The following is an 11348-nucleotide window of genomic DNA, read 5'->3' on the forward strand; positions in this document are numbered from 1 at the left end:
AATAAACTACATGAGATATTCAACACTTTATTATAAAATCGGCTCTGTGTTAGATGATTTTGCCCAACTGTAGGCTAATGTAAGGGTTCTGAGCACATTTAAGGTAGGCTAGGCTAAGCTATGATGTTTGGTAGGTAAGATGTATTAAATGCATTTTCGACTTATGATATTTTCAACTTACGATAGGTTTATCGAGTCGTAACCCCGTCGTAAGCCGAGTAAGATCAGTATTTGTGCAACTTCCCTGTCCTCTCCAAGCATTTGCACTTGCTGCTTCCTATTGCTGTCTGCAATAGGTAAAGTGGTCTCCTTCTGTTCCTTTCCTTATTGTAAAGTATCTTTAGCTCTATATTGCCCAGCAAATTTCACCACCCTGTAATGCAAGAATAATACCTAACATTCATATAGCTCTTATGTGCCGGACACAATTCTGTATTTTCTACATGTATCAGATCACTTAATTCTCACAACAAATTTATGGGTAGGTACAATTATCTTTTCTATTTTAAAGAAAAGCAAAGAGGTTAAAAGATTTGCCCAAGGCGGAGATACTATTAGAACTCAGATGGTCTAGCTCCAAAATCCATCTCTTAACCACATGGTATGCAGTGAGCCCTTGTTGACTTCAGCACATAATGTTAGTCATTTTGTGAATACACCGTATACATTTTAGTAATATAAATCTCTTCCCAGCATCAAGCCAACCCCTTGTTCCTACAGAGAAGTCAAAGCTTCAATATAGGATCCAGTGTCTCAGGCCCTCTTGCATGCCTCCCTCCTTCTTGCCTGCACCCATGCACATTTTCTTTTCAGTTCTTACATTCTCATATACAAGGGAACTAATTCAGGGCCCTCACTGCAGCCTGAGATTTCTCCTCTGCAGCTGTATCCTGGGCCATCTTCCACTAAATCTGAGGTAAAGGTTTTAGCATTTTTAAAGTTTGGTTAATCCAATCCTAAAACCATCACTGGATGTACTTAGCCCAAGTTTCAGAGAGTCAGCACGAACATGAGATTATCACAGCAGCTTCTCCCACCCACAAAATTTAGAAAAAGAGAAAAACATCCTAGAATCAAACATGATCAGTGCAGTGCTGTTCACCCTAAGCCAATATTTCTCAAGGTACGGTCAGAGGACTTCCTGTATCAGAATCTCCTAGGGAACTGGTTGAAAATACGAATTCATTGTCTACATCCCAAATGCAATAGTTAGAATCTTGCTAGGAGGGTGGAGGCAAGAAAGACATTTTCTTATGTTCCTCAGATGATTTTTAAACACACTAAGTTTTAGAATCATTGGTTAAATACTAGTTCCTTAGCACATACAAAAAGAACAATGGCCATGGAACCAAGGTATGTCTTGGTCTAGATCAGCACCGTCCAATGGAGAAATAATGCAAGCCATATATGTAATTTTGAATTTTCTAACAGTTACATTAAAAAAGAATAAAGAAACAGATGAAATTAATTTTAGTGATATGTTTATTTAAAGCAATATCTCCAAAATAGTATATTTTCAACATGTAGTTAATATAAAAATTAATGAGATATTTTACATTTTTTTGTACTAAGTTTTTGAAATTCGATAGATATTTTATATGTAAAGAATCTCTCAATTCAGACTAACCACATTTCAAGTGCTCAATAGCTACATGTGGTTAGTGCCTACTGGATTTGAGAAAGCAGGTCTAGATCCAATTACTGCTACCAGCCATATGCCAAAAGAGCACTGGTATTTTCTGGGGTGAGGGAGTAGTCAGAAAAATAAAATAAAATAAAATAAAATAGGGGCCTGGCCCAGTGGAATAGCGGTTAAGTTTGCATGCTCCACTTCAGGGGCCTGGGGTACGCTGGTTCGAATCCTGGGCTCAGACCTGCTCACAGCTCAACAAGCCATGCTGGGGTGGCGTCCCACATAGAAGAACTAGAAGGACCTACAACTAGGGTATACAACTATGTACTGGGGCTTTGGGGAGAAAAAGATTAAAAAAAAGAGGAAGATGGGCAAGAGATGTTAGCTTAGGACCAATCTTTAAAAAAAAGAAAAGGCATCAGTATGAAAAATAAAATAAAATAAAATAATAAATAAAGACTTTTTGGTTCCAACTGCACCAAGAGACCAATCCATTCCTGTCTGTTGTTCAGGGTCCACTACCAGTGACTGCAAGGTTTGCACCTCCATGATGTGGGCCTTTCCTGGGATCCTCCTCTTCTCTCTTTTTTGAATTATTCCTGTTGTCCCATAAGGTTCCCATTGTTTTGGCCTCACAATCCTGAATTGAGGGTCACCCATGCTCAGTAATATAGACCCCACTCTGTGAGCTGCTTTAATCCTAGCGGAACCAGCTTCGTTTGTTCCTACTGTTACTGTAAGCACTTCCTACCCCTCTACATGCAGGGGCCCGTTGAGAAGTAGATTATCTCTGCCATGTCTCATTCCCCAAATCTCACCTTTTGTCAGCATTGAAACCACATAGCCTTGGTTAAAATTATCCTTCTCATAGTGATGCAGACATTCTTTTCTGCCACCTATTTTTCTGCTCCAGCAGAAATTTGCTCTATTTCCTTTGGAGTTACATATTACTCTTTCTGCCCTGACTGAGGAATAGGATGAAAAGGAAAATTGATCCTGGAGTGAAGAACACAGAGCAGTCTAGCAATATGACTGGATCAGAAGTTTACATACTGAGGCTCTGTCTTGAGATCAGCCCACTACTTTAGAAGTGAATCTTTGTCTTCATCAAGACCATGGTCCACTTACTAGATCCTGTCCTGGTGCAGTAGCCTTGCTCTTCTTAGGGGGATTTACCCATAAATAGTGCAACAGCCCTTCAGGTTTGAGGTTCTTCAGTGATCTTACCTCCTAAACCTGTCTATGTACTCACTTTGGTCAGCTTACCTACACCAGATGTTGGTGATGAGAATTCCAAATTCCGAATCATGTGTTATTAGGTGTCTTTGGCCTCCAAACTCCATGATTCAGCGAGGACCCTGTGAACCCCCAAGAATTTCTCTTGCCTAGATCACAGGCAGTCTGAGAGGGCATTCTCCAAGAACTACACCCTAAACTTAGAACTCAAAGTCTTACTACTTGAATGGAGTGAAGGGCAAGAAAACATAAATACAAGGAAAAAATGAATCATAGAAATAAAAGGCGTTTCTTTCAGAGTCTGAAATCTGAGCTGGAGTAAGCCACATCTCCTAAGCCTTCCTAGGGCTGCAGTTGTGTTTTTGGAGTTAGTTTGGGGCATGAGACCTGTCTGAGAAGGACTCTTCCAATCACTATGTCAATCTTACGACATCAGCCACATTGGAGGCTGGCACTCCAAACATGCAGACATGAAGAACACTAGGTCACTGCTGGAGCTTTAACACTGACCATCACTCCAAAAGCATCCCCTAGCAAAGAAAAACTTAGTGAGAGATGGGAGATGTCTAGGACAATTTCTGAATATCTTGCTAGATGGTACCAATACCCAAGACCCACAATATGAAAGAGAAAGCCATTCTGCAGAGGAATGTGATGAGTTCAGTTTTGGTTGTCATGTCTGAGTTGTCTGTGGTATGCAGGGGTAAATGTTTAGTAGACAATTGGATCTACTGGTCTGAAGCTCAAATTACAGAGAATTTTTGGGATAGGGATAAAGATTTGTGAGGCAGAAGAAAAAGGGAAGTAGTTGAAACTCAAGATGATCTTTAGATCTTCTGCAGCTCTTTTTCTCTGTTTTTCTGCTTTTCATGTTGTTGATGACATTTAATTTTTGCCTACCAGTTTAAAGCATGATGTTAAAAGTTACAGAGAATGTCACTCACCTTTTGTATCTTTTGTGATACAATGCATTGATTCCATATTTAATTCTTCTATCTAAAGATTTTCTTTTGAAGAGTATTAACTGGTGCAGAAAAGGAAAGGGTAGTGGAGTATTGTGATGATGATTCTGATGGAAAGCTCCTGATTGGGTTCCTCTCATTCCTGGGCAGATTTTATACTTTGACTTTTAGTGTCTTCGTTTAGGAATATTTCTCATAATGGAGTTGAGAACATATTCATCACAATATTTGAAAGGCCTATTAAAAGATTGAAATTTCTAGGCCCCTTCCAGACCTACCATATTATAATATTATACGATATTGTAATACCTCAAACTAATATTTAAGAATCTGTGGCTTGATAATTGTGATTCTATTGAAGATAAGTATTGATGTAACCACTTTTGAAGCAGTTCTCAAACTTTAGTGTGTATATCAGTCACTTGAATGCTTGTTAAAAATACAGATTCGGCAGGTCTAGGAAAAGGTCAAGAGATTTGCATTTTTAATAAACACTCCATAGCTATGATCACCTGATTGCACTTGGAGAAATAATATCAAGTATTTGGCTATCTGAGGGTTTCCAGGATAGGTTTAGAACAGAGTTTCTTAACCTGAGATCCAAATACCCCAAGAAGCCCATGGATAAAATTTAGAGGGTCCGTGAAATTGGATGGGAAGAATAATACATCTTTATTTTCAGTAACTTCCAACTAAAACTTAGCAATTTAAAATTATAAATGTAGGCAACAAACCACAATAATAAGAGCAGTTCCTCTAACCTTATCACTAACAGAAAACACGGATATTTTTATATCACATTAGAGTTGTTGCAAATATCTTGAAATGTTGTTTACAACCATCACAACTTTGAAATTATGGTAGTTATTAGACTGCTATTGGATCTCATCTAATTTAATAAAGAAGCATACATATAATTCTGACTAAATTTTTAAAAACATTATGATAACTGTGCCTTAATAAAATTGGTTTCTTTCATAATCCTACATACTTTTTAATGTATTTAAAAAGCATTATGAGAAGAGGTCTGTGGCTTCACTGAAGTGTTAAAAATATCCATGACACGAAAAAGGTTAAGAACCTTAGTGTGGCGAAGAAGAGTCCGCATATTGAGACATCAGAGAGGTGTATTTCTTAATTCCATGAACAATAACAATGCACGAATACTTACACACCGAAAGAGGTTCTTGTCCCAGCCCCCACTCCTCATTCTTGACTAACTTTTCACTCTTTAGTATTTCTTTCCATGGACTATACATCCCCCTGATTTGTTTACTGCTCCTCAGTGGTTGAATGGCTCTGTTTTCCATAAGGATAACAGATTTAATCACAGATCTCAAGCCCATTATGAACATTAATTAATGTCTGACATCTCTTAATGAGGTAGGTAAAAACTATCATCATTTCACAGATGGAAAAATCAGGTCTAGGCAAGTTTGGTAACTTGTTCTTAGGCCACCCAAGAGATTGTGGCTCATTTCTAGAATCAATGCTTATTCTCCTCACATGCAAACTTTTTTGATTCACCATACACCAATCTGTTGGAAAAACAACCTGTTTTGCAAAACATTTCATTGATGATAGATGTGGAAATAATCTTTCTTAGGGTAGAAACATCTGATGGTATCAATATTCATACTACTTCGGTACCAATAATTTATTTTCTGTTTTGTTCTCTGAAGAAGAATAGATGTCCTGGTTGGAGAGAAAAAGCCCCAAGCCAAAATAAACCATTAAAAACCACTATCCATTTTGAAATAAAGCAATTAGCTTCTTCTTTTATTTAGAAACTTTACCCGGTTAGAGAGTTGGAGACAAACAAAATGAACATTGGTTGTCAAAATGCATTGATTTAATTTTTGCCCCTAAGATACCACACACAGTCAGTGAGTAAGGACTTTTGTCTTTTTTTTGGTCAGTTTGTTTCTTATGGATTCATGTTGCTTTGATCAATGTTGTTTGTGTGTCTGATCTTAATCTAAGTTTTTTGTTGTTTGACTAGTCCATCTGGTTAGACAGGATAGTGCAAAAAATTTGAAAATACTTTGGGAGTTGTCTTTTTAAATGATATTTGTTTTTATCTATTGCTTTGCTAAATTCCTACTGGCCTGGCAAAGAAGGGAAACAGAGGGAACACACAAGCAAAAATGAAGGGCACAAATGAATGAATAAATAATTGAGAGAGAAGGGATAGCTTCTCCTTAGAGAAAAATTCCAACTAATATATATAGAGGAATGAGGAAAATTGAAAGTCTTCATTAGCCTCTTTTTTTGTGGTGCCTCGGAGGTAGTCGGCTGCTTCAGGATGAAGCTGAACATCTCTTTCCCGGTCACTGGCTGCCAGAAACTCATGGAAGTGGACGATGAATGCCAACTTTGTACATTTTGTGAGAAGCGTATGGCCACAGAAGTTGCTGCTGACGCTCTGGGTGAAGAGTGGAAGGGTTATGTGGTCCGAATCAGTGGTGGGAATGACAAGCAGGGTTTCCCCATCAAGCAGGGTGTCTTGACCCATGGCCGTGTCTGCCTGCTATTGAGTGAGGGGCATTCCTGTTACAGACGGAGGAGGACTGGAGAAAGAAAGCACAAATCTGTTGGGGGTTGCATTGTGGTTGCCAATCTGAGTGTTCTCAACTTGTTCATTGTGAAAAAAGGGGAGAAGGATATTTCTGGACTCGCTGATACTACTGTGACTCGTCGTGTGGGGCTCAAAAGAGCTAGCAGAATCTGCAAACTTTTCAATCTCTCTAAAGAGGATGATGTCCGCTAGAATGTTGTGAGAAAGCCCCTAGACAAAAAAGGTAAGAACCTAGGACCAAAGCACCCAAGATTCAGCATCTTGTTCCTCCACGTGTCCTGCAACACAAACGGCGGCCTATTGCTCTGAAGAAACAGTGTACTAAGAAAAACAAGGAAGAGGCTGCAGAATATGCTGAACTTTTGGCCAAGAGAGTGAAGGAGGCCAAAGAAAAACACCAGGAACAGATTGCCAAGAGACAGGGGCTGTCCCGAAAGCTTCTACCTCTAAGTCTGAGTCCAGTCAAAAATGAAATTTTCTAAGAGTAACAAATAAGATCAGATATCCAAAAAAAAAAAAAAGAAGAAGAAGAAAGAAAATCTTCATTAGACAAACACCATAGTGATAATTATCAGAGGCAAAATATATTGAAGGATGCTAAAATTAGTGGGTAAAAGTTTGAGGAGAAGCAGGATATTTGTATAGTCTCAGTATTTCCCCTAAGATATTTATTAATGACAAGGGAAGGGGAATAATTACATGGAGAAACTTGGCAGAGACCACCATGTCTCCTGACTTTATGCTCTGAGAAGGGCACAATGCCATTTCTGTGGTGTTCTTGCCAAAAATGCATAACCTTCATCTAAACATGAGAAAGCATCAGACAAACCCAAATCGAGGGATATGCGACAAAATAACTCTACCAGTATCTCTGCCAAAGTGTCAAGGTCACGAAAGAGAGAGAAAGACCAAGGAACTATTTCAGATTGAAGGAGACTAAGGAGACTTGACAACTAAATGCAATGTGGGATCCTGGATTACATCCTGCATCAGAAAATGGACCTTAGTGGAAAAATGTTTCAAGTCTGTAGTTTAGTCACTAGTATTGTACCAATATTAATTTCCTGATTTTGATAACTGTACTGTGGTATGTAAAATGTTAACATTAGAGGATGCTGGATGAAAGGTATATGGAAACTACTATTTTTGCAACTTTTCTGTAATTCTGAAATTATTTCAAATTTGAAAAGTCAAGAGGGCATTTATAGCAGTTCCCTAAATAACTCTGCATAGGTGGTGGGAAAAGAAGATTTCGATGGCCTTGAAATATCTGGATAATATATCTTTCCAACTCAGTCCAATAACTCTTTACCTGGGCATATACAGTTTGAGAACTTTACCTCTTTTAAACGCATAGAAGATCATAGCCTTTTTCTATATGAAATACTCTATTTTTTCCTCATATGACATAGGCACTCAAAAAATATTTGTATAAAATGGAAATAATGATTGCTGTCCTGCTTTTCCCTGCTGAACTTACAGTGTGGTTATAAAGTGTAAAAACGATAAAGGAAGTGGAAAGTATTTTGCAAGTTGTAAGCATTGTACCGGTGTAAGGTGTTATTTTGATTATTGATGGAAAATTGTCTAAGGTATTTTTGTAATTTAGATATACATCGAATCAGTTTCTCCTCTTACTTTCTCTTTACTCTAATCACATTTCCACATTTTTACCAGGCTTAAAATTTCAAAATTGCCCTTGAAAATAAGGACTGAAGGAGAGGGGATGGGTGTCAGTTACCAAAACTCTGGCTAGTCATCTTAAAACATGCCCTTCACCTTTGTCCTTCACTTTTATTCTCTTCTATGCCGTAAGAAATTATAGACAAAAAAAGGAAAAAATTTAGAGCAGGGTAGGGCCCTAGAGTAATCTAACTCAGTTCTCTTAAACATACCTGATTATAAGAATCACATAGTGAGGTCATTTCGAATATGAATTCCTGGAACCCTGCAATCATAATCTATGGGAGGGAGCCTCAAATCTATATTTCAAAAATGAGTTTCGGCTGGTTATTATTGACAAGCAAATTTAAAAGCACTGTCATTTTATAGATAAAGAAATCGAGACAAAATGACCAAATTTATTTAAAAAATAGCATACACTATCTGGTAGATATTAATTTCTGGGATATAGTCTAGAACAGGAAACAATTTTGTAAACAACTCTAGTACGTACTTCACTAGGGGACCAAACAAAGCTGAATGCAACTAATCCTTCCTTGGGAGGAAGAGGATCAGGAAAGCCACCAGAGACTTTTGTAATACTGCACCTGCTGGGTAGACAGCAGAGGGTGAATATTCCAAGAAGAAAGGACAATATGCAGAGATACATACATGTGCATGGCATTCTCAGGGACTGGGAGTGGTCCAGTGGCCTGGACTGTGGTGTGCGGTGGTGTGGTGGTGAAGCTCAAAGAAGAAAGGCAGGCTGGGGTCAGAATTTGAAAGCCGGGAAGACCTTGCTAAAAGGTTTGTTCTTACATATCACCAGAAGCACAGGCAACAAAAGCAAAAATAGATAAGTGAGACTGCATCAAACTGAAAAGTTTCTGTGCAGCAAAGGAAACCATCAACAGAATGAAGAGGCAACCTACAGAATGGGAGAAAATATTTGCAAACCAGTTATCCAATAAAGGGTTAATATCTAAAATATATAAGAAACTCATAAAACTCAATAGCCGAAAAACTAACAACCAATTAAAAAGTGGGCTAAAAACTTGAATACACATTTCTTCAAAGAAGACATACAGGGGTCTGCCCGGTGGCGCAGCGGTTAAGTGTGCGTGCTCCGCTTCGGCAGCCCGAGGGTTTGCAGGTTTGGATCCTGGTAGCGCACCGACGCACAGCTTGTCAAGCCATGCTGTGGTGGTGTCCCATACAAAGTAGAGGAAGATGGACACAGATGTTATCCCAGGGCCAATCTTCCTCGGCAAAAAGAGGAGGGTTGGCATCCGATGTTAGGGTGCCATCCGATCAGGGCTGATCTTCCTCACACAAAAAAAAGACATACAAATGGCCAACAGGTATACGAAAAATGCTCAACATCACTAATTATCAGGGAGATGCAAATCAAAACCACAATGAGATATGACCTCACACCTGTTAGGATGTCCATTGTCAAAAAAACAGAAAATAACAAGTGTTGGTAAGGATGTTGAAAAATTGGAACACTTGTGCACTGTTGATGGTAATTAAAATGGTGCAGCCACTACAGAAAACAGTATGAGGTTCCTCAAAAAATTGAAAATAGAACTACCATATGATCCAGCCATCCTACTTTTGGATATTTATTTAAAAGAATTGAAAACAGAATCTCAAAGATATTTTGCGTTCCCATGTTCATTGCAGCATTATTTACAATAGGCAAGAGGTGGAAACAACTTACATGTTCATTAACAGATGAATGAATAAAGAGAATGCGGTACATACATACAATGGAATATTATTCAGCCTTAAAAAAGAAGAGAATGCTATCATATGCTACGATATGGATGAACCTTGAGGACATTATGCTAAGTGAAATAAGTCAGTCACAGAAGGACAAATACTGCCTGATTCCACTTACATAAGGTATCTAAAGTAGTCAAACTCATAGAAACAGAAAGTAAAATGGTGGTTGCCAAGGGCTGATGGGGGGTGGGCTGGAAGTGGGGAGTTGCTGTTCAATCCTGTGTTTTCTATTTCCATTTAAATCATAACAATTAGCTAGTTTCTTGAAGTTGAATTCTCAGAATAATCTTGGACCTCTCCCTCAAGATTTTCCTTTTCTTCCTTTGTGCCTTCCTTCTTTCTCTCCTTGTTTCCTTCCTTTCCATAGTTATTTGCCAGGCGCTATATTAGTCATTGATAGTACTAGTGAAAAAGCAGATGCAGCCCCCATTCCTCACGGAGCTTATAATGTAGTGGGGAATACAGATAATAAACATAATAAATGAATAAAATAATTACAGTTTGTGAGAGGTGCCATAAAGAAAATGTATAGGGTAATATGATAGAAATTTGCTAAGATAAAGGAGCTGGAGGAGCCTAATTCAGGTAGGCCTCCTGAAACTGAGTCTTGAAGGATGAGAAAGCCAATGTCAAATGCTGCCAAAACATGAGCAATTATAAACATGAAAACTTTTTGTTCTGAAACAATCACTGTTAAGAGAAGGAAAAGATAAACCTACAGACTGAGAGAAAATATTTAGAAGTCTCATTTCTGACAAAAGACTTCATATTCATTGCATGTTCATTGCAGCATTATTTGCAGTGGCCAAGACATGGAAACAACCTAAGTGTCCACTGATGGATGAATGGATAAAGAAAATGTGGTGTATATATACACTGAAATATTATTCAGCCATAAAAAGGAATGAAATCTTGCCATTTATGACAACATGGATGGACCTTGAGGGCATTATGCTAAGTGAAATGTCAGACAGAGAAAGACAAATACTGTAGGATTTCACTTACATGTGGGATCTAAAACAAACAAACAAAAAAACAAGCTCATGCCTACAGAGAACAGATTGCTGGTTGCCAAAGTTGAGGGGTGGGGGGGTGGGCAAAGTGAGTGAAGGAGATCAAAAGGTACAAATTTCCAGTTATAAAATCAATAAGTAGTGGGGATGTAATGTACAGCATAATAACTATAGTTAATACTGTACCGCATAGTTGAAAGTTGCTAAGAGAGTAAATCTTCAAAGTTCTCATCACAAGAAAAAATTTTGTAGCTATGCATGGTGACAGATGTTAACTAGACTTATTGTGGTGATCATTTCCCAATATATACAAATAGCAAATCATTATTTTATACACCTGAAACTAATATAATGTTATATATCAATTATACCTCAATAAAATAAGACTTTTATTCAGAATGTAAAGAATTCACAAAATTCAACAAGAAATAACTCAAAAGACAGAAACATAAGTTTTGAACTGACACTTTACTCAA

General features: G+C 38.0%; 1 long non-coding RNA gene and 1 pseudogene across 1 annotated transcript in view; both read left to right on the forward strand.

Annotated features, from left to right (window-relative positions):
* Window positions 1-9006, forward strand: part of LOC131403885 (uncharacterized) — a 174331-nt gene extending 165325 nt beyond the window's left edge. Inside the window, exon 3 of the long non-coding RNA XR_009219626.1 lies at window positions 8995-9006. This is a non-coding gene — a long non-coding RNA (uncharacterized LOC131403885). The remainder of the gene's footprint in view (window positions 1-8994) is intronic.
* Window positions 6137-6881, forward strand: LOC131403884 (small ribosomal subunit protein eS6-like; annotated as a pseudogene).
* Window positions 9007-11348: the final 2342 nt, after the last annotated feature.

Source organism: Diceros bicornis, unplaced genomic scaffold (assembly GCF_020826845.1).
Source record: "Diceros bicornis minor isolate mBicDic1 unplaced genomic scaffold, mDicBic1.mat.cur scaffold_93_ctg1, whole genome shotgun sequence".
In the NCBI taxonomy this organism is placed as follows: domain Eukaryota; kingdom Metazoa; phylum Chordata; class Mammalia; order Perissodactyla; family Rhinocerotidae; genus Diceros; species Diceros bicornis.